Source organism: Prenolepis imparis, unplaced genomic scaffold (genome assembly GCF_030444845.1).
Source record: "Prenolepis imparis isolate NDT839.2.m4 unplaced genomic scaffold, iyPreImpa1.0 SCAF_12, whole genome shotgun sequence".
Classification (NCBI taxonomy): domain Eukaryota; kingdom Metazoa; phylum Arthropoda; class Insecta; order Hymenoptera; family Formicidae; genus Prenolepis; species Prenolepis imparis.
Genome location: NW_028141170.1, coordinates 13,776,268 through 13,801,881, shown reverse-complemented (window position 1 = coordinate 13,801,881; position 25,614 = coordinate 13,776,268).

Here is a 25,614-nt window from a genome sequence, read left to right as displayed (position 1 = left end):
ACGTGATTGCCCAGAGAAAAACACAAACGGTAATAGTCAAGACAAGCAAAAGGCAAAAACCCATGGGCTTGCTATGGTGAGTATACGCTCAAAAGTTTTTGACGCAACAAAGTGGATTATTGATTCAGGGTGTACAGAGCATATCTGTTGGCAAATCGAATGTTTTGTAAATTATAAAAAATTGGAAAAAGCTGTTACATTCGAATTAGGCGATGGTCGTAAAGTTTCAGCAGAAGGTAGTGGACAAATCAAAATAAGTTCACATGTAGATGGAAAAGAACATTATTTCCAAAATGTTATGTTTGTTCCTGAAATGAAAGCTAATTTATTCTCTGTTCGATCTGTTGCTGAAAAAGGATTCCGGCAGACCATTGTAGGCGATAAATGGTTGTTTAAGAAGAATGGAAGACTTATTATTGAAGGACAAAGAAACAACGAAATGTACATCTTGGACATTGATGTGATCCACAACCGAGAATACACTTTTATTGCACGAGGTCGAAAGGAGGATTCTTTACAAGTTTGGCATGAACGAATGGGACACCAAAGTAAGGCTCATGTAAAAGAACTTTTGACATCAAAGGGTATTGAAGTCTTATCTTCGGATAGAACAGAATACTGCGATGAATGCTCCTTTGGAAAATGTCAACGTACTAATTTTCGAGAAATGTCAAAAGCAATTAAACAAGGTGAGCTGATTGTAACGGATGTCTGTGGACCCATGGAAGAACCGTCGTGGAGTGGATATAGATTTTTTGTAACGTTTAAAGACGATTTTACACAATATCGAAAAGTTTATTTTATTCGTCACAAGAATGAAGTCACAGGATGTTTTGAACAATATATTAAATTTGTTCATACTCAGACTGGAAACGTGATAAAGACAATTATGTCAGATAATGGAACGGAGTACACTGATCGAGCTTTTGTTGAAATTGCGAAGAAAAACGGCATCGAGATAGGAAGATCGGCTATTCATACACCTCAACAAAATGGCCGAGCAGAAAGGGAAAACCGAACCCTGATTGAGATGGCACGGACAATGTTACTAACACATGGAATGTCTAAACGCTTTTGGGCGGAAGCATTAAACTGTGCAGCATATGTTTTAAATTATTCAGGGAAGTCAAGAGAGAAAGGAAAAACGCCTTATGAAATTTGGTTTAATCGAGAATATTCCTTACATCACTTGGAGATTTTTGGAAGTGAATGCTTTGTTCGAATACCAAAACCAAAGAGAAAAGACAAAAAATTTGGAAAAACGAGTAAACGAGGAATCTTCGTAGGCTACGAAGACATTACGGGAAACTATCGTGTTTGGATACCGGAGGAGAAACAAATTGAAATTAGCAGAGATGTTGAATTTCGGGAAGTCGCTGTTGCGGAAGCATTGATAGATTTGAGTCAGGGAGAGGAAGAAACGGAAGTACCGCAAGGAAGAGAACTTCAAGAGGAACGCACTCAAGAAGGAAAAGAACTTCAAGAGGAACGCACTCAAGAGAAAAATCAAGAAGAAAAACCAACGCAATCAAAGTCAACCTATCAGTTGAGAAATCGAGCAACAATTCAAGCACCGCAGAAATTTACTTATTTGTGTCAAAGAACTCCTACTGAACCGAACTCATACAATGAAGCATTGCAAGTACCAGAAAGAGAGGACTGGATCAAAGCAATGGATGAGGAAATGGATTCTCATCGAAAAAATTGTACTTGGAAGTTAGTGGAGCCTAATCAAAATATAAAACCTTTGTCAACAAGATGGGTTTATTGTATCAAAACTAGAGCCAATGGAGAAGTTGATCGCTATAAAGTTCGGTTAGTTATTAAAGGATACGAGCAGATTCATGGTGTAAACTATACGGAAACATTTAGTCCGGTAGTTCGATACGACACGATACGATTATTACTTTGGATGGCTGCTGCTGATAATCTGGAGATTAGTCAATTTGATTGTAAGACTGCCTTTTTGAATGGAGAGTTGGAGGAGTCAATATTTATGACACAACCGGAAGGCTATAATGATAGATCAGGACGTATTTGCAGATTGATTCGTAGCCTATATGGACTCAAACAAGCACCTCGGTGCTGGAACCGGAAATTGAGTCTATTTCTGAATTCTATTGGTTTCAATAGTAGTCTTTTTGATCCATGTGTATTTATTAAACGAGACGATGGAAGACTGATAGTAATTGCAATTTATGTTGATGACGGACTCATTCTTGCAAACCGGAAAGAAGATATTGCTGAGTTGTTGTGTCAATTACAAAATAAATTTGAAATAACGATCTGTAATGAAGTTTCTCAGTTTTTAGATAGAACGCTTGGACAATGGAGATATCAAAATTCATCAAGCTGCCTATGTATTGAAGACATTGGAGATGTTCAAAATGGAAAATTGTCGATCCTCAAAAGTACCGGCAGACAAGGCATCCTTAAATATATTGTATGATGAAAAGGAAATTGACACTGAACATCCTGTTGCTTCTCTAATCGGGCGTCTTATGTATCTTGTGGTACCTGACTTAGCTTACGCAGTTGGAAAAGCAGCTCAACATATGTCTAAACCTACAAGTGGATTATGGAAATTTGTTAAACATATCCTTAGATATTTAAGTGGAACAGTAGAATTCGGAATCATTTATAGCAATTCCTCTAATAATTATTTAACTATATTTACTGACGCAGACTATGCTGGAGATTTGTTAACAAGGCGCTCCACCACTGGTTATGTATCAACCTTGGGAAATGGAGCTATTACATGGAGTAGTCAGCGTCAAAGCTGTGTAGCTTTATCTACAACTGAGGCTGAGTACGTGGCAGCATCCACAGCTGCCAAGGAATTAGTATGGTTGCGTAATACTATAAACGAGTTCAAACCAGAATTTCAAGCCCGTCTTCTTATGGATAATCAAGCTGCGATTTGTCTGGCTAACAATCCTGAACAACACAGACGTACTAAGCATATCGCAGTGAGCTATCATTACATTCGGGAATTGGTATCGGAAAAGAAAATTGTTTTAGACTATATCGATACAAACAATCAAGTCGCAGATATGTTTACAAAGCCGTTAGGACCGCTACGTTTAAGAGAACTCAGTAAAAAGATTGGTTTATATTAACAAAAAACTGTGGGAGAGAGAACATGGCGGTCGGTTAGTGGACAGGCGGATTTAGGAGCTCGGAGCTCTGACGGGTTTGTTGGAGGTGAGAGTGAGGGTGGAGGCTGGAGGAGTGTTGGACGAAGGGATATAAGGAAGAGGAAGGTAGGCAAATGAAGATAGAGCTGGAGATGGAGTGGAAGAAAGGATCTAGAGGAAGGAAAAGTCGGAGCAAATAGAAGAATGACGGCAGGAGAGAGAGGTAGGAGGGGAGGAAGAAGGAAATGACTAAGTGGAATGGAGGCAGAAGAAAGCAGCAGAGAGGGCGCAAGGTGTATGGAGCGAAAGGAAAGAGTGTGGAAAGTAATGAAGAGGGCGCTGGAGACGGGAAGGGAGAGTAAATGAGAGTGGATATGAGAGAAGGTAGGAGTCGGCAAGGAAGGAGAGAGATGAAGGAACGGCGGTGAAGAAGAACTAGGGAACGGTTTGGTCGGTAGGGAAGGAACTGACGGAGGAGAGTATTATCGGCCGGCGGTAGAACGAGATGCTGGGACTATAGATGATGGCGACACAGGAAAGCCGGCGGGACACGTGTGCGAGCACGTGTTGCGAGGGGCTATTAGTGATACGCAGTAGTGCGTGGAGGTTACATGCGAAAAACAGACAGAGAGAAAGTGGTATGATTATGGGTTGGGAAGAGGATTGGTTGAGTGAGATGAAGGAGATAAGGAAAGGCTTGAGTGGAATTGTGGAAGGAATGAGAGGGATTGAGAGGGAGCTGAGACTGTTGAGAGAGAGAGGAGAGAAGGCACGGGAAGAGGAGGAGAAAGAAGATGACAGGTTAGAAGGCAGGGGAGAGGAGGCAGCGACAGAGGAAGAGGCTGTAGGTGCAGACGTAGGGAGCGAGGAAAAGGGGAGGAAGAAGGAAGATGCTGAGAGGAGGAAGAAGGACGAAGGGAGAGAAGAGAAAAAAGGACATAGAGTGAACAGGGGTAGTGAGGGGGCGAGCGATAAGGGGATAGGGAAAATGACAGGGGGAGAAGCAGGGAAGAATGAGGTAGAAGAAGATAAGCAGGAGGATAGGATAGCAAAAGGGGATCAAGAGGGGGTTAGTTGGTGGAAGAGTGTGGAGGAAGAAGAGGAGGAGGAGGGGGGAAGGGAGTTATGGAAGAAGTTAGAGGGTAGGATAGAAAGAGAAAGGAAAAAAGAAGAGGAGAGGGAGAGAGAAAGGGAGGCGAGAGAGAAATTGGAGGAGAAGGTAAGGAGGGCAAGAAGAAGGAGGAACCTGGTGTGGAGGGGGATAGAGGGGGATAGCTTTAAAAGAAGAAAGGAGTAGGCTGCTAAAAATGATGATAGAAAGGATCCTGGGGAGAAAGGTGATGTTAAGGGGGGTGAAGGAGAGGATAGGGGAAGGGGGAAAGAGATGGCTACTGGTTATAATGGAGGAGAAGGAAGATAGGGATGAGATTTTAGAGAAAAGATGGGAGATAGGGAGAAGGTGGAGAATGGAAGTGGACGAGGATCTAACGAGGGAAGAGAGGAAAATGAAATGGAGGATCAAGGAGAGAGCAAGGATGGAGAGGGGAAAGGGAAAAAGGGTAGAGTTTGATAGCAGGGAGTTATGGGTGGAAGGAAGGGAATGGAAGTGGGACGAGGAGATGGAGATGTGGAGAGAGGTTGAGGAAGTATAAGGTAGGAGGGGAAGGGAGGGGTGGAAGGGAGGTCAGAAGGGGGGTGAGATGGAGGGTGGTGATTAGATAGTAATTGGTATCATGGTCTTGTCATATGTCTTGATTTACAGAGGAAGGATGTGCGGAGACGAGATGCTTGTGGATTGAGAGAAGGGGGAGACGGTAGGAAGACAAGGGGAGGAGGAAACCGCAAGGAATAAGGAGGCCAAGGATAGAGGAATACGGAAAAGAGAGAGAGAGGAAGGAGAGACGAGAGGCGGGAAGATTTGAGGAAAAAGGCAGGGAGAAGGGGAAAGGGTTGGGAAACGTGAGGGAGGGGGGTAAGAGGATGTAAGGGTCGCATATGGCCAGGTCGCGAAGGGGAATGAAGCTAACTTGTAAAGGTTCGGGACCGCTCCTTAAAAGCGCCTTCAAACCCCTTTGGGGGACGAATAAACGTATCTAATCTAACAAAAAACTGTGCAACTAAAATACACTTTTAGGGAGAGTGTTGTAAGAGAAAATTGTATTAGGTATTTTCTGTTTATATCTTGTGATTATATCCCTTGTATTACTTTCTATGCGTTGACTACTGCGTATGCGCACTACTAATATTCGTACTTATTTTCCCGCGCATGCTTTCTTTTTATTCGTTGTCAGCGGCGCTTCTTTATTGTGTTCCGGTTTTTACGCTCTACGCATGTAAGCACGTGCTTATGTATTCTCGTTACTGTATCTTTTATTTTGTACAAATGAGCAAAGTATCTCTGTATTAAAACGTGCACAGCAACTAAATTAACGTGTCAGTGAATTAAGAAAGCCTACGTCAACAAGAAGCTTACATATATAAAAGATTTGTATGATAAATCTTGCGAATCAAGCCACTTCGGCATTAAAGTGATGACTATAAGAAGCGATAATATCTATTCCTGGCCAATTACAGAATTATTATATAAACCGTGGAAAATTGTATATAAAAATGATCCAAATACATTTGCAATATTTCCCTTAAAACATGTACTTTGATATAGTGCACTTTTATTTTATTTAAAAATATTTCTAAACACTTGTACACAAATACAATATATTCTTTATTACGCTGCCAGAAAAATGAACTGTGGATAATGTAATTGTGGAGTTTCATGATGGGCTACAGTTTTCTTTCAAAGCATATATTCTGATATAGTGTATTTTTTCTTATTTTATGTGTGTGTTAAAATATTTCTTATAAAACTTGTGTGTGTATACAAATAATATATGTTCTTTATTATGCTTTCAGTAAAATGAACTGTGGATATATAATTGTGGAGTTTCAGGACGGATTACAGCTAATACCAGCTGTATGGTATAACGCGGACAAGCAATCATGTTTCTGACCATTATAAAACGAAATTCCGTGTTAACACAGCAATAATAAGACAAGAAATACCCAAGAATGAATTAGATTGGGAAGAGCTACCTGTGAAAAGAATTTTTGGTGTAACAGATAAATGAGTAATATTTTCTCTCTTTAATATATTGTTACGTCCGTATTGCGATACGTCCCTGTATCCGTCTAAGATCATCGAGTCTTCCGTGAGATCAAGGAACATCGCGTTGTCAAGGCGTCGCTATGGATTGTTTGTCAGCAGCTGTCTTCTGCTGAGTCCGAGTTCCGCGGCTGTCACGAGCGGACGTATTCGGTTCTCTCGGTCTAATATTTCCCGATTCCCATTTATTATATTTCTTCATATCGTTTCTATAATAAAGGTCTTTCCTTTATAAACGAGAGCACGTTTATTTCACGGTGTACGAGTGAACGGCGGTTGCGTGTCGCGGTCGATAGCGATCTTTCGCGGATTCGATCCCGCGGACGTAACAATATATATTATTTATTTGTTTTAATTAATTATTTTTTGTTTTAAATAAAGAAACTTATGAAAAGGGACTTGAAAAATTAATAGCTGCGCAAGATACATCGAATGTAGATGAGAATGATAATGAAATTTCATGTAATGAATTAACCGAAAAAAAGAAACAAAAACGGCGCATAAATGCAAAAAGGTACTTTTCTTCATCTTCAGACGAAGAGCATGAAGAAAGAGAAAAGCAACAGACCCAAAAGAGAAAACCACTTCCGCCTTCTCTTCCACAATTATAAGATTTTATGTCAAGAGAAAAGAGAGAGAATATGCAGACAATAAATAAAATAACGGAAAATATTGAAAACGAAGAAACTTATACTAATAAAACAAATAGTATAAATAGCAATAGCAAGTAGGATTATAAACCTTACTATTTAATAAAAGTGAATAATCTGTATTAACATCTGTACTTTCTTTATATACGTAGGTGTTTATAAATAATGCATTCCAAACAGTGTGGGAAATTCGAGCGAAAAAATTGTTATTGATGTTGATGAAGAAAATTATGTTTCTCATGGTACGTGCCTTGTTAATTCTAATACTTTTTGTTCTACAAGTGATGTAGACAAATGTATTTGTTGTACAAGATTTTAAAGCACACACGCACAATACTACAGTTCCATAATAATTTATTAAATAAAATGTATATCTTTTCAGAATTTAGAAAGCAAGTTTCATTTAAATTAAATAAAGCGTTATATAGACTGGACACATTGCAAAATAAAATTAATGTACTTGAAGAAAAAATATCAGATCCAATGAACATAAACGAAGAATTGGATATTCAGTTGCCAATATTATTGGAGGAGGAATTGCAATTATTTGAAGAGCAGTTGAAGGAAGAAAGTTTTAAGAACCAAGTGGTACAGTATTTAATATTGTTATTTTTTAGTTCTTAATTAAAGTCTGTATTATTATTTACAATACTTATACATCTTTTACTCTTTTCCAGTTTAATATCTTGAAAATGGTGGGTGGAAGCAATCCACATGTGATGGTACGCAACATATTGAAAAAGGTATTAACAAATACCTTAGCTCAACGCTTCAGTTGGGCTGGTAAAAAAACTAAACGTAATTTCAAAGATTTGAAACTTGCAAATGTAATAACACGTAAGTTTATTTTGTAATATTATTTATATAGAATTGGTTTTAGTTAAAAAATTAATTATTTTAAATGTTAAATTATAAATATGCATTTTTAATATGCATTTAGTGTCACATCCACGTTGATGCTACAAAAATATATCAAGCTATTGATGGAATTATTTTACATATAATTATATATGTATATATATATATATTATAACTAAATTTATTTTCATAATTTTTTTCATAATAGATTGAACAGCATATATGACGAAGTTAAGCAATAGCTTATGTGATATAATATCGTTGAACGTTCTGTATTTTTTTCGACTTTTTTTTGGCGACTGCATCACTAAAAAGATTATTCTTTTGGATTCAGCAACATTCTATTTAAAAAAAAATGTATTAATATAACGATATATTTTTCTAGCGTCATTATTACAATGGCAACACTTTTATATTATTATTTTTTATAATATATCAGTATATACATTTCAATTAATATTTTTAATATATTTTTAATATATTGTATCATACACTTCCAATATAGAGGCTGTTCGTGCTACACATCAAGTAACCGATGTAGAAATTGTTAATTCCATATCAAAATGGCTTGCTCAAGCTACCTTGGGATGTCAGAGAGAGAAGTATGTATAAATATTGATATTTAAATTGATATATATATATATATATATATATATATATGTATAAATTTGGAAGTCAAGAATACAGAAGATATAATTAATACTACATGGGGGGAGGAAGATGGCCGCGGAGGTAGTGACAGGCGGAAAGTAGTGCTCCGTGTTGGGACGTGAAAAAGGTGGTTTGTTGGGTGAGATGGAGGAGAAGGAAATAAGAGACGGATAGAGGAATACAGGAGGAGTTGAGTGAGGTGATGGTGAACGTGAGAACGAAGTAAAAAGGATTTTATGGAAGGTGGAATAATACGGAGCAACGGGAAGAAAGGACGAGGAGACGTGACGCAGAGGAGATGAGAGAGAGGGCGCTGGACAGTAAGGAGAGGCTTAAGTGAGAGAAAGGGCAGATGGAGAGGGCGCCACAGAGGTTGTGGCAAGTAGAGAGTGGTTCGAGCGGTTCAGATGGAGACGGCGAAGGAAGGTGGATACAGGAGTGGAAGTGGAAAGAGGGCGCCACCGGTATGATCGACACGTGCAAGGTCGATAGCGATCCAGCTGACAAATGTTTTGGAGATTGGAAGAAGGTTAGAGAGCAGGTGGAAAGTGGGTTCAAGGGGAAGTAGGTTCTTGGGTGTTGATAGTGGAGATGGGGGAAGAGCAGGATAAAAAAGAGTGGATAGAGAAAGGGTGGGAAATTAGAAGAAAATAGGCAGTAGGGAAAGGTGGAGGATAGTGGAAAAGGTAAGAAAGGAGAGGGCAAAAGGGAGATGCGTGGTATGGGATAATGGAAGGGGAGGCTGGTACAAAAGGGAGGAAAGAGGAAAATGTGAGAAGGAAGGGAAGGAAACGGGACACGGAGAGGACAAAACGGAGGTAGAGGCGTAAGAGCGGAATCGGAGGAAGCAGAAGGTTAAAAGGGAGAAGAGGTGAAAGGGGAGAGGTTTTAAGGGTAAGATGGCATGGGAAAATGAAGGGGGAAAAAGAAGGAAGACGGGAAAGGGGGGAAGGGAGGGGTGGAGTAGAATGATTGTAAGGTCGCCTAAGGCCAGGATACAGAGGAATGATGTAATTATGTGTGTGTTTGTCCGAAGAAGTTTCTGTTTAGATGAGAGATGCAATGGAAGGAGGGAAAGGAAGGGACGCAGGAGAGGGGACTAGACAGGCCGAGGGTGAAAGGACAAAAAGAGATGGGAAGTTGAAAAGGAGGGGCTGGTACGAAAGGGTGGAAAGAGGAAAATGTGAGAAGGAAGGGAAGGAAACGGGACACGGAGAAGACAAAACGGAGGTAGAGGCGTAAGAGCGGAATCGGAGGAAGCAGAAGATCAAAAGGGAGAAGAGATGAAAGGGGGAGGTTTTAAGGGTAGGAGGGCATGGGAAAATGAAGGGGGAAAAGGGAAGGAAGACGGGAAAGGGGGGTAGGGAAGGGTGGAGTAGAATGATTGTAAGGTCGCCTAAGGCTAGGATACAGGGGAATGATGTATTTATGTGTGTGTTTGTCCGAAGAAGTTTCTGTTTAGATGAGAGATGCAATGGAAGGAGGGAAAGGAAGGGCAAAGCGGCGAGTCGTACGCATGGCGCTGGTTGCTGGGCGAAGCGAGAGATTTCCCTCCAAACACATAACAGCAGAGGCGCTAACGTTCGTCTTTTGTCTGTCGTCGTCATGGTGTGTTTGGCGATCGGCTCTCGTTCACTTCTTCTTCTTCGTCTTATTAAGTGGTTTGATCCAGCAATTGCTCCTCTTAAGAAATATTCTAGTGTGTTCTAAAGGTTTCTCTCGTTGAGAAAATATAAAGAAAGAGAGCAGGTTATACGAGTGGTGTGTCGACAACAATAGATTGACAGATTACATAGGCGGTCTTGTGCCGGTCTCTGAGCTCATTATACAAAGGCGGTCTTGTGCCGTTCTCTGGATCCATACAAAGGCGGTCTTGTGCCGTTCTCTGGGCCATTCAATATACAGGCGGTCTTGTGCCGTTCTCTAAGCCCTTTCTATATACCAAAGGAACTTTTACGGTGGAATCAGTCCGTTCTCAAGTTTATAAAGGCTGCATCATCCCAAGGAAAAATGCTCAAAACCATATTAATGAGACAGTCACATCGGATGATCTCTGAGACAGGAACTATTATGCGAGTATTACTTATCTGATAATACAGGCTTGAATCAGTCAAATTCTTAAAGACTGTTGAATCCAGGTATTTCTCGGTGCTCCGTGACTTACAATCACGAGTACTTATAATTTACTTTAATGTTTAATTATTGCATGTTTTCACAGTTATTGTATCCATACTAGAAATGCTTAATTGTGGTTTCGCAACCCACACTTTAAATACTAATATAAATATTCATTGTTTGAGAGCTCCGCATTTAATATTTTAAATTTTTATTGTTTAAAAGAGTTTAATTATTTCTTATTCTAATATGTAAATTGGTTTTAATTTGATATTTGGTTGCGCTACACTTCTAATGATAACATTTGTTCAAGTTCAAAATTCTTTTATCATATAATATTTGATTTATTAATTGCGTCATCTTATGTATGGTTTATTATTATGATGTTGAATATTCTTTTATGGTAACACATCTATTCATGTTATTTATATTATTCAGCGTTATTTTATGTATGTCTTATTTATATGATTGATTTATTACCTTTTTAAAAAAAGGTGATCTAATGTTTTATCCAATATTGAAAATGCATTTTCAAGAGTTACCTTGTCTTACTTGCGCTTTAATACTTTAAGTTTCTATTTTATATCTATATGGTTTAAATTGCGCTTTAAGTTTCATATGTTGAAGGTCTTCATACTCCTTCATGAACTTTACATACGCTTCCGAATACTTGACATTGGATTTGAGTTTGTTTCGAAGAGATTCCATCATTTTTGTGCTCTATTATAAGAGTTTCCTAAGAGTTTAGGGGATTCCTTAAAAGGTAAGCGAACAACATACCGGCCTTTTGCGTCTCGAGAATGAGTATTTTTAAAATGTTGTTCATACTCTTGATCTTCAAGTGAGAGAGAAGCTTCGCGATTTGCTGATATCTCTTCGAGTTGCCAAAATCGGTGCAGAAGATCATACAGTTGAGAGTCCATGGTGATATGATAGCTTCGAGCTGAGAGATGGGGTGTTTCTGACGATGCAGGACCAGATATGACCCAGCCGAAGGAGGTTAGCTGTGCAATTGGGGCGTCGAGAGATCCTTTTCTTAAACCTTCTTTGATCACTTGCGGATAAAGATCTGCGCCAATAAGTAAGTCGATAGAACCTGGAGAACCGAATTGAGGGTCGGCCAATGATAATCTTTCAATGTGTGACTATGATTTTCCGGTTATTTTAGTTGAAGGAATCAAACCAGTTAGTTTTTTAAGAATATGAGCTGAAATTTGAAATTCTTCTGAATCTTCGTATAAAGAAGTGATCTTGAATGAAGTAATTCCACGAGTCTTGTTAGGTGATTGTTTCCCAACTCCAATTAGAGGGATAGAAGTTTGGGAACGAGAAAGCTTTAATGATTGAACAGCTCTTTCAGAAATCAGAATCACTTCAGAACCTTGATCAAGAAGTGCTCTGACCTTCATGATGCGTCCCTTTTCGTTGACGAGTAATACTTGTGCGGTAGCTAATAAAATACAAGTGGTAAAACTTGCATGAATAGAAGCGTGCAGTACTTGTGATGGACCTGGTTTTGTTGAAGTATCGGTAGAGACTTTCAGATTTGCTCGTTCCGAAGAATTTTCTGCATTTGAAGAAATTCGTCTATGAATCGTGGTATGATGTTTTCTACCGCATTTTGTACATCGTCGAGTAGAACGACATTCAGAAACGCGATGCTTTCCCAAGCAATTGTAACACAGACCATGCTTCGTAATTAACGAGTGACGTTGCTGTGTAGTCTGCGAGTTATATTGTGGACATTGATTAAAGAAGTGTTTAGCAGAACAAAGAATGCACGTAGGAACTTGTTTCATCACTTGGTGATCCAATTTGCTTCTTTTTTGAAGTTGATGATGTGATTTGATTGCTTGGGGTGGCGTTTTCTTTTTAACTGGAAGATTTTGAGACTTTTCAAACGCTTGTAATGAGAGAAGACGTGTGACTAAAAATTCACAGAAATATGTCCATTTTGGAGGTTCCTTTGTTGATCCGAGATGCTGCTCCCAAACTTTGACTGATTCTGAATCCAACTTTTGAACTGCCAGAAAGACTAGGAAATCATCCCACTTGTCAATCGGGCGTTGTAAGGTCTCCAGAGTGCGATAAATTTGCATCATATTGGAATATAAAGTTTTGAGTTCACTGGCTGACTCCTTAGTGATCTTCTTCAAAGAAAGTAAGGCTTGCATTGCCGAGTTAACTAATAAACGTTTATTCTCGTAGAAAGCAATAAGATCGGTCCATGACTTCTCGAAATTATCAGCAGTCAATGCAGTATTCTTTAAAAGGTGAGCTGCTGTTCCAGTTAAGCTTGCCTTTAAATATTGCAATTTTTCAACTGAGCTTAGCGTGGTGTTTCCGATTATTATTGATGAGAATAAATCTTTGAAGGACATCCAATCCGATTCAGTTCCATTAAACTTGGGCAAATCAATCCGAGGAAGTCTCGTATGATGAGACACAGAAATTGGTTGTGAAACAGGTTGTGAAACAGGTTGAGAGAGTGATTGCGTCGATGATGTTCTTGGAATAGTCAATTCTTTAGGTTCAATGTGGGCAATCATCTTATCGATGGAATCCAGATATCGTTCATAGGTATGAGCGTGAACGTTTTCGCCAAAATACGAGTGTTCTCGTATCAATTCCTTATCCTCCGCAGTCAGATGACCAATTGCCATCATGATCGCATCATGAATGATGGAAAATTTATCCCAATTCTCCTTTAAAGCAGTAACCCGAGCATTAACCCGACGTGTCGTAATATCAGTAGGAGTTATCTTGTTGAAGCTGTCAATGGCTTGAAAAATCAGATTGCTCAAAGTGAGCTGTTGCTCAATCCGATTCTCTACATGTGCGATCCTCATGATGATGATATTCAAATTAAAATTTGACCCCGATATGAATTATGCCTTCTTTAAATTTGTGCTATATTTTCTGATTATATTTATCCGGCTCGAAGGACCAAAATGTACCGGATAAATATGAACAATTAAATGGACTGCATTTCAGTGAGATATAATTTGAGAGTAGTGAATGATCATAAATCTAGACAACATAAGATATACATATAAATATACATAACGACGCATAAAAGTCATAAAATGAAATGTCACAATAAAATATACATATATGCGATAAACAATATTATAATATGGTTCATATCCTCTTTTTTTTTTTAAGAAAAGAAAAGAAACAGAATAGTTGAACTGAAGCGCAAATTAAACCACATAAATATAAAATATAAACTTAAAGCGCAATTTAAACCATATAGATATAAAATAGAAAATTAAAACGCAATTTAAACCATATAGATATAAAATAGAAACTTAAAACGCAATTTAAACAATATAAATGTGAAATAGAAACTCAAAGTATTAAAGCGCAAGTAAGACAAGGTAACTCTTGAAAATGCATTTTCAATATTGGATAAAACATTAGATCACCTTTTTTTAAAAAGGTAATGACTCAATCATATAAATAAGACATACATAAAATAACGCTGAATAATATAAATAACATGAATAGATGTGTTACCATAAAAGAACATTAAACATCATAATAATAAACCATACATAAGATAACGCAATTAATAAATCAAATATTATATGATAAAAGAATTTTGAACTTGAACAAATGTTATCATTAGAAGTGTAGCGCAACCAAATATCAAATTAAAACCAATTTACATATTAGAATAAGAAATAATTAAACTCTTTTAAACAATAAGAATTAAAAATATTAAATGCGGAGCTCTCAAACAATGAATATTTATATTAGTATTCAAAGTGTGGGTTGCGAAACCACAATTAAGCATTTCTAGTATGGATACAATAACTGTGAAAACATGCAATAATTAAACATTAAAGTAAATTATAAGTACTCGTGATTGTAAGTCACGGAGCTTCGGCAGTTTGGGGAATATCGAGGAGATGCGGAAAAGGAAGAGGGAGGAAAGGGATATAAGCGGGGAGAAAGAGGAACAAGCACTCAGAGCGAGTAAAAAGAATTCTTGGTCACCGAAAAGGGGGGAAGCAAGTGAAGAGGGGGAATGGAGAGGGCAAATGGAAGGGCTGAGATTTGACTTTAGAAAGATGGCGGAGGAAGTGAGAGAAGTGTTTAGCGAGCAGGGGAAAGTGATGAAGGAGGAATGGGAGGAAGCAAGAAAAGAGTTGAGAGAGCACATGAGGAGGTGGAGTGAAGAGAGGGAGATGTCTATTAAGCTAGCATGCCAACAAGAGCACAATGACATGAAACATATGGAGAATTTAGTGCTCTTTATGTGCTAATTTATTGCTCTAATCCTGATTTTATTGCTCTAGCCGTTTAATGAGAAATTATTTTTATGTTCACTTTTAAAAAAGTTAGAATACCCATTTAAAAAATAATAATACAAAAAAAAAACACTTATACTAAAATTTAGTGCTAATTATGTGCTTCAAACATATACTAAATTAAATTTCGGTAGGCTACCCTTTACACCGAAAACAATCCTAAGTGTACTCATACAAGAGCGAAGTACCAAAAATAATAATGATTTAAAAAATTTCTTGATTGTAATCTGTTTTAGGATTTTATTGCTCTTAAAATACATATTGACCGATTTTATAACTCCATCCATATTTGAGGAAAACAACCCCTATGTTATATGTCTCTTTTGCTACAAAATTAATGAGTAGAATTCCAAAAAACTTTTTGTGAAATATCGTGCACTGCCCTAGAAAATATACTCCATCCTGATGATTTTTGTGATGCATCCTTTATACGCGAAAATATCTCAAAGTGTACGTCATGCGAGAAGGAAGTATCGAAAATAATCATTCTTTATAAAGTATACTCGGTTTTCAACATTTACGATGTCATGTATCTTCAGATGTTGTCGTGGATTAAATTAGCGTGTATTATATATATGTAATATGTATAATAATGATATAAAAACAGGAATAATTTTTTTGTTATATTTATGGAACATATTTTGTATATAATACTACATGTGGTTGAACTTCTTGTGTTTCCTGTATCAACGTGCTATGTGTTGTCAAATCGTCATATCGAATCCAGTGACCAAAATGAAATACTAATGCTGTGAAGTGACCAATATTTGCATTAGACAATTTTGTTTGGATACTAGATCCTGTATAATCAATCAATCCTATTAATTTATATTTTTCATTATCAGGGCTTATAAACTCATTAGGTATGTCCTTTAATTTTATTCTAGTATCATAGACATCAAATAATACAGTAATTCCTGAAAAAAATCAAGATTTAACATAATTAAATCTTTATAAACAACGTCAGTATTTAGAGTATTTTAATACTAATATTTATTTACTTGCCTATACATATAGATATATGTATAGGCAAGTGGATGAATATTAATATTAAAAACTTAGTTGATATAGTTTAGTAAGACAAAGATTTCGAATCTGAATTACGATTCGGTTACTTTTGCCCGACGTTTTTTTTATTCAGAAATCTATTTTATTTTTATTTTATTACTTTGTTTTAAAAAACTTTCTTTTAATAAGTTATAAGGTACAATTTTTATAAAATATAATAATAAAATATTTAATTTATATGTAATGTTTGTGCATAATTAAACATTTATAAAAATAAAAACAAATTGTTTTAACGACATGATAAATATGATAAAATTATTAATTTTTATGTATATTTATTTGTTTCACAAATGAAATTAAAATCTACAATACAATATAACGTATAGGTACAACATATGCAATGTTTTAGTATATAGAAACTGTGAGCGAACAGTACTTTTATACCTGGCAAAGATGTTTTTGATTCTTCTAAACCATTGCAGTTTTTCTTGCAACATTGTTTTCCTTCAGGTAGCATAACGTGCAGTTTTATTACATCTTTAAATAATTCAGTATTAAATAAAACATCGCTTCCTATCTGGATTACAATTAGTTTTTTCTGACGTGGTGAACAACCTTTATTGCAAGAAAATACTTCTTCAAAGCTAGGAGATTTTTCAAATAGCTTACTAGCTAAATAACCCACGCTTGTTTCGCAGTCAAGTATGTTACATTTTTTATACATTGCCTGTTTTACGGGAAATATTTTAGACAAAATTTGTGCGCGTAGTCGGTATGTATGCATCCTCATACCTTTGTCTATAGTATCTAATACTATATTAAACAATGGTACACTATTCCGTAATTCATGCATCTAAACATAAATAAAATAAAATTATTGCAAAACATAAATTTAGTAAAAATAAATTAGCATAAAATTATTTTGCGATAAGCCTATATACAGAATAATCATCTGTTTTATTTGATTTTATATTAAGGAACAATTCTTGCTAATTAATTATAAATAGTCAAATAGTAAAATTAAAATTAAAATATAATTAAAAATTTGATAATTGTAATGTGTAAATTAATTTATATATAAAGTGTTAATAATAATATATCAAATATAAACATTTCCATGAATGTCATGCATGTGATATTAACATAAAGATAATATACCTTTTCTCGTAATAAAGGATAATCAAGAGATGCAGCTAACATTATTTGAAAAATGCTATCAAAAGCACATGTGTTAATAATGGAAATAATTTGTTTGTCCAATTTAATAGGACGTAAGGACATATTGTTACCATTTTTTAAAATGGGTATATTATTATTTTTTGTGTATGACAAGGAATCCTGAATAGCGCGTACATTTTGCCCTAAATATTTTGCGATACATTTCTTGCTTTTCTGTTTTGCCAATCCTCTCCAATTTTCAATTTCATTAGAAGCTAATAGATCTGGCGTACTTTTTTCAATAGAACATTTCATGCAAATTCTTCGTTCACCATATCCTTCTTCATCACCAAATGATAACGAACATTTGTTCATTAAATGTACTGCATTTTTGCATATAGCACATAGATGCGCACCAGTTGGTATATCGCCATTGCTACAAGCTGGACACGATAAATCTTGATTTAAAATTTTATCATTAATTTCTGCGGTTTTATCTTGAGAAATTGATGTTTGAAGTTTATTATTTGAAGAAGGAAAAACACTTGATTCTATCTGTGTAGGAATATCTTCCTCTATGTTAGATTCAATAGGTTCCATTACATCGTGTTGGGCTGCCCCAACAATTTTTATTTTGCCGTTAATATAATTTAGATCCCAGGTAGCAGACAGTCGTCATAATGATGTGATTCTTACGTCATTTTATGACGTATGTTACGTCATTTATTCCTAAAGTTTAACGTAAAAATGACGTATTTTTCACGGTCCTAAGTCATAGACCAGGGACGTCATTAGTAAAGTCAATAAGACGTTATCTTAACTCTCACAGTGACGTGAGTAAAATATTCCTAGGTAGTAGAATGAGGTGTTAATGCCATCTTAATGACGGTTTAAATCGTCAATAATACGTCATTAAGACGTCTTCAAACATATCATCCTGCTACCTATATAGGTACTTTACTGACGTACAGAAATCCGTACGTCGACAAACAATTTTAAAGTTTTAAGTCTCATTTAAAGCCAAAATAACGTTGTATCAATGATGTTGTATTGGCTTTAAATAAGACTTAAAACTTTAAAATTGTCGCTTTTAATTTGGTATAACAAATTTAAAGTTACAACAAAATAGAAAATAGAATTTAAATATTTTTAATTAAAATAGAAATTAAAAACTATATAATAACGTTTTACTGTGACATCGGACTATTTTAGAAAAATTTATTTTCAGGATAGGCTGCAATTGCAATACAAACAATCAAATTAAGGTATCATGTACAAAATATATTTCTTTTTTATTACAAAGAAAATGGCACATTTTGAAATTTACAACAATGTTGAAACTTTAATAATTTTGCGGAACATAATTTTAATGAAAAACGTTATTTTGAATGTAATGATATTGTTTTGATATACATATATCTTAATCTTAATTAAAAACTAAAATTACATTGCAGTTCTATCAAAGAATAATAAAATATATGTATTTGAAGGAAAAAAAAACAAAAATATTAAAATTAAATTCATTGTACAAAAATGATGCGAGAATATAAAAATTAAATATTTCTTATCATAAACATTGCTTCTTAATGTTATGTATGAAGAAGAGGAAAACACACCCAATTTTTATCATGTTTAAGTGGTAGAAGAACACATTTCACTTTTATATCATCAATATCCCATACTTGTAATTGTTCAGATAACTTTGTAACACAAAAAATGTTTAATTTTTTAGAATCAAACGGATACAAGTAGAGTGATTCAGATGAAATGTATTGCTTTCCAATTAATTTTGTTGAACCGTTTGTAGTTAATATTATGTTATTAATCTGTACTACTTCATTATTCTTACTTAAAAAATGTGAATCAGCAAAACAATGTGAATAGGTGGATAAAACGTAGTCTTTAATACTAATCTTCTTAAATTGTTTAAAAATATTTATAATTCTTAATAATGGGCCATTATTGTGTTCTAAAAAATGCTTAAGAATTGGATAATTTGGTTTATGGTAAGGATTATTAATTAAAAATATTTCATGTAACCTACGACATACTTGTTCAAGTGGTTTTCGAGATGATTTTACTAATTTTTTCAATGTGCCTAAATAACTTTCATATGGAAAACAGGACCAATTATCTAAAGGTCCATACATTTGTACATCACTTGTCAAATGACACAATATGTGCACATTGTAGACATAAAACTCAAGACCATATATTTTTTCTGCATGATTAATAAAAGTTTCAAGTAATTCCTGCGCTAATGATAAGTCTAAATTATTAATATTGTGTTTCGAAGTGAGAATAGATATGGCTGAATGAAATAGGAGAAAATGCTCATAAACTGATATATCAAGTATATCACGTAAAACAACAGGTCCTAGGTAAAGTAAAAAACTCCTAAATTCAGTTGCTTTCCATCTACATAAATCTGTTAAGCTTCGTGGTTTTCGATTAAATTCAGAAGGCATGAATGAACCAAGTGCCACTAACTTTTTAGATAATAAATCAGTTAAGCGATGACATAACTTAACGTTAGATTTACCACTTATCCAAGTATGTAATAGTTTTTTTGTAACACCTAAACACACTCCATGCATATAATCAAGGAGGAACTGTGTAACCATTCCAAATTTTAATTCAAGGAGGGGCGAAATGCCAACATGATGATCTTCATCACGTTGTAAAACAAATGACTCATCTGTTCTTCTTCTTGCATTAGTATTTCTCAGAATAATACGCCGTTCAAAATATGTACCACTCTCTTCACATTTTTCGCAACAAGAATATCCATTATGATTTTTTACTTGTTTTATATAAGCCCGAGCCGGAGCATCACATACAAAACTATGAATTTTTAGATTAAAGTATCTATCATTTACTTTAAGTCCATTTTTTAACAATAAAGAAAGTTCTGTTATGAAATCTGCAAGATATAAATGTAAGGGAGATGGTTTAGACTCACTATAAAAAACTCCTATAACAAATGGAGACATATTTTGCACATTTTTTACAAGACCTAAAATAGGCCATAAATGTTTATTTGTGCTATTAAATAATGGGAGACCGTCAATGTTAAAACTTAACTCTATAGTAGTTCCAACATAAAATTTAGCAATGTTTTGTAAACTCTGTGTTAAACCAATATGACAGTACTCTCCTGTATCTAATTTCTTTGTACGAGGATTGTCTGAAAAGTTTCCGACCTAACAAAGATACAAGACATTTTTTCTTCAAATTAATTTTTATTTTTCTACATAGTCTCCTTGTAAGTCTATACACTTCTCCCAGCGATACTCCCATCTCTTCAACCCGTCCAAATAGTACTCGGCGTCTTTCTCTGCAAAATAGTTGTTTACGAAGGTGATGGCCTCCTCATTCGACGAAAATCTCTGTCCTCTGAGCGCAACTTTTAGCTTAGGGAACAAAAAAAAGTCGCTTGGGGCTAGATCTGGTGAGTAAGGAGGGTGGTCAAAGCAGTTCAAACCGTAATTCGTGGATTTTCGCCATGGCAACCGCTGAGGTGTGAGACGGCGCATTGTCTTGGTGAAACAAAATTTTTTTTTCTGCAAATGTGGCCGTTTTTCCGCAATTTCTGCCTTCAGCTTGTCAAGTACTGATGCGTAGTATGCTCCTGTAATGGTTTTTCCTTTTTGAAGATAATCGATTAAGATAACTCCATGACTATCCCAGAAAACAGTTGCCATCACTTTCCCAGCCGAAGGAACAACTTTTGCTTTTTTTGGAGCCGATTCCCCCTTCGCAGTCCACTGTTTTGACTGTGTTTTTGTTTCTGGAGTATAATGGTGTATCCAAGTTTCATCTACAGTAATTAATCGGCGCCAAAACTCTGATTTATTGCGCCTAAACTGCGCCAACAGAGCGTTGGAAATGTTCATTCGAACACGTTTTTGGTCCAAAGTGAGCAAACGCGGCACCCAACGCGCGGACAGCTTTCTCATGCCTAAATCTTGATTCAATATGTGACAAACACGTTCTTTGGACATGTTCATAGCCTCTGCTATCTCTCTAACTTTAATTCGACGGTTGTCTAGCACCATTTGGTGAACTTGAGCGATATTATCGTCAGTGGTTGCAGTTTTTGGACGTCCCGAACGTTCATCGTCACCCAAGCTGGTACGGCCACGTTTCAGCAGCCCAAAATTTCACGGTGGTAAATGATGGTGCAGAGTCCCCGTACACAGCGTCCAACTCGTCTTTGATTTGCGTAGGCGTATTGCCTTTCAAAAACAAATATTTAATGACAGCTCGATACTCGATTTTTTCCATTTTCACAAAAACACTCACATCGACTCACTCAAATGATTGTCAAACAACAACTGCGCGTCCAAAATGGCTGAAATTTTGGTGAGTACCTTTCAAAGCATGCGCAAACACATTCCCCAACTTTTGTTTACGAGTGCTGCCATCTTCATGTTGAGGTCGGAAACTTTTCAGACAACCCTCGTATTTATAGATACTGGAGTTTGCAGCAAAGTTTTAGAATTTAAGGGCAATTCAGGATGAAAATTATGCAAAATATATAAAAGATCTGTTAAGGCGGAGTGAGTTATGTTATGTTTAATAACAGCCCAGTGTCTTATCAACTCACAAAGATTAGAATCAGATGTGCTTTCATCCTCTATATTACCAATTACATTATCTAACTCGCAACTTAAATTTAAGGAAGACTGATTTTCAGTACGCTCAATATCAACATTATCTAACTCGCAACTTAAATTTAAAGAAGACTGATTTTCAGTACGCTCAATATCAGAAGTGTCAATGTCATCGTCAAAAGTGTCATTAGATACTATTTCTTCGTTATTATTAGAATCTTTTTCTATTTTATCACGCTTTACGTTCTTTTCTTGATTATGCTCTTGAGAATTAGACACAATCAATTCTTTAAAAAATTTTACCTTCTCATTGGTAATTCTTCGATATACCTGTCGTTCTCCAACGCAACACTTTCTATATGACATTAGAGACATGGTGCAACTAATTATTGTTCTTCTTCTTTACACGTTGAGGAGCGTGTTTTAGCCAGACTTTTATTGAATTTTCAATAGCTTGATTGTTAGCACCCTCTGTCGTAGATTTAACTGCGTCTGAAAAAAATTGAGGTCTTCATGTATACAAAATTACTTCAAATTTTTAAATATTTTATTAAAATGTAACAGACATAAAATTATTTTAATTATTTGGAATTAAACATTTTTATTTAAAAAGATAAAAAAAATTTCTTACTTATTATAATATCTTTTATCAATAAGGAAGAAAATGGTTTCTTTCCTAATCTTTTTCCATAAAAACTATAGTTTTAACATAATTCATCTGAGAACAACTGCTTCAAAATTTTATTTGTTTTGCTTGCAATGTCCCGACCTCCTAAACTAGACAGAAATGAACACTACAAATAAATATTTCAATTAATTGTCAGTAAGATTAGAAAATGTTTTTTTTTAATGGACTAACATTATTATGTACAAAACTTAAAAAGTTATCCACATAAAAGAACGAAAAAATTTGTATAATATCGATAAAAATTATGTAAAAATGTAAAACCTTCAGAAGAAAATTCCTTTTTTGCATTTTTGCAATTCTATTTTCTTGAAACACTATATTAGACATTATTTTATCAATTTCATGTTTTACCTCCTTCATTCAGTATATTTAATGTTGAAACATTATTCTCAGAAGAGCCTGGAAATCCATTATAAAAATTAGGTAAAAATATAAATAAATTCTAAAATCTGCAATTATGACTATATATAATTAAACACTTCTCTAATATATTACAGAAATTTCATGTTTTACCTCCTTCATTCAGTATATTTAATGTTGAAACATTATTCTCAGAAGAGCCTGGAAATCCATTATAAAAATTAGGTAAAAATATAAATAAATTCTAAAATCTGCAATTATGACTATATATAATTAAACACTTCTCTAATATATTACAGAAATTTCATGTTTTACCTTCTTCATTCAGTATATTTAATGTTGAAACATTATTCTTAGAAGAGCCTGGAAATCCATTATAAAAATTAGCTAAAAATATAAATAAATTCTAAACAGATATATATTTTATACGTTATTGTACAAGATATGACTAACGATTAAAACAATTCTTTTTTATTGGAGGTGGTCGATCAAACTTTGAAATTGCACAACTTTCCTCGGTTGAATCATCAGAATTACTATTATCATCATATAAACGCCGTGGAGGATGCCGTTTTCTCTTAATTGTGTCACTTTCTAAATCTGTATTTAAATCACTCGTAATTTCTGCCTCTTTAGCTTTCTTATGTGCTACATCTATATTATCTGCAAAATATAAAATACTGTTAGTTGAAAAGGACGATCGAGTTATATTGCCTTAATTATAAATATATGTATTAATATTCATTGAAGATTTGTATACTTTGCATAAGCGTTAAGTATAATGTCTCCAAATATATACATGTGGAAATAGAAGATGTTAATGAATTTTGTGTGTGTGTGTGTGTGTGTGTGTAATAAAGATAAATAATTAGTTAAACTTACTTGTTTCATAAAAATTTTTTGTACTCCATACAATGTCCATTTCTCTTCATTAACTTCTTCATGCTTTTTTAATGCCTTGTTATAACTATTTGTATTTTTGTATGGTGGCCAGAAAACTTCTCTTTTACGAGGCGTCAGCCAAGTAGTGCTGACAACGGCCAAGTTTGCGCCACATTTTTCATCAAACTGAATCACCGTAAACATATTCGATTTTGTACATCTAATAAGTTATAATACTGATAATGAAATCTTCCGCGAACACGAGACTGTTCCATCAAGAATACAATTATATTTGATAACACTGTTGTAAAATATACTTCTTTTACACGTACATGCAATAAAACCGAAGATCTCGTGTAAGATACATGTTTTAGTGGTGGAAAAGTACAAACGAAATATAACTCACCAAAACTCATACAGTCAGGACTAATTATAAATTATACAGATCGCAATATTGCCTGTATACAATTTTACACAGTGTACGAATTAAGCAGTAGCACGAATAACCACCATATATATTGCTCGGACCGCTCGCGCGAAACAGGAAGAGATTAGGTTAGGTAGAGAAAGACCGCTCGTGGCGCTCGTCCCTTTGTCGAATCGAATTGTGTTGTTTTTTGTTTGCTTGCTTTCGCGCCAATACTGGATGAAACAATTCGAAACAAATAGACTGCGTTCTGTAATTCTTTAAGATTAATATTCTTGCCTTTGGTTCTTCCCCAGATTTAAGTGAAACCAATCGTAATAAATAAGAATCATTGAGCGCTCACTGAGCTCTGCTTTATCGTCTCAAAGCTCAGGCTTTGCGCACAGTGGAGTATATATTTGGAACAGGAATATAATTTATTAGGATATAATAAATATCATTAAATATAATTTATTAGGATATATAAATATAGGAATATTCCTATAATAAATATTGAATATTACCTGCAGATAGTAGGATGACGTCTAAGACATCTTAATGACGTATTATTGACGTTAAGGTCGTCATTAAGACGTTATTAATACGTCAATTGACGTCACTCTATTACCTTGGTAGGATCTATAAATGTAGGAATATTCCCATAATTATATATTATCACTGTTGTTAAAATATTATTATAATTGATTGTTACATAAAAATATATCGCCAAGAATAGCAAACATTATGTCATCCGAAAAAGAAATTTTCCTACAATACGTAGTCAATTAAACGTCTATATAATGTCATTTTACAAAGTCTTTTTGACGTATTAAAACATGACGTTAAATATACGTCACTTAATCGACGAATGACGTCACTGACCAATTATGACCAAATATTGACGTCAAAATGACGAGTGCTTGCTACCTGGGATGCATCTCAATGAATTCATCAATTCTTAATTGTTGTTTAGAATTTTTTAATCAATTATTTTTAATTTTATTAAACTCTCCTTCGACTGGCGCGCTGGAGGCAGGCATTCGACCATAGCCAAATTTGTTTCTACTGATGCAAGACCAAAGTGGAAGAAGCTGAATATCTTTAAGCAAACGTTTCGCTAGCTGAGGGCAATAATGAGCATTTTCATGATCACCACATTCAATAGATAAAGATAGAACTTCCGCATTAATTTCTGCTCCCCATGCTGCCCACGTATTACGGAAATGCATCGTATAGATATCATCAGTATTGGTATACTCCTTCACATTTTCATCAATGCTTTCAACTTCATATTGATGAACAATACCTGTTTTATATAAGTTAAAATAAAAGATAAAAACATTTATGGATAGATACATTTTGTCGATTTAAATTTTTTTTAAAACTACATTTTATGCTTTTATCAAATTATTTTATCATCTACATACCTATTATCATTTCTTTTAGTCGCATTTTTGCCTTTTCACATTGTGTTATTTCTCCAGATGGTAAAGCACCTTCTGTTTCACTTTGTGCTACAGTTAAAATATCTTTTATAATTTCCCGGACTTTTTCAATATCAGAACATTTTATTAGTTGTCCTATTGTAGCAAGATAAAAAATTTTTATC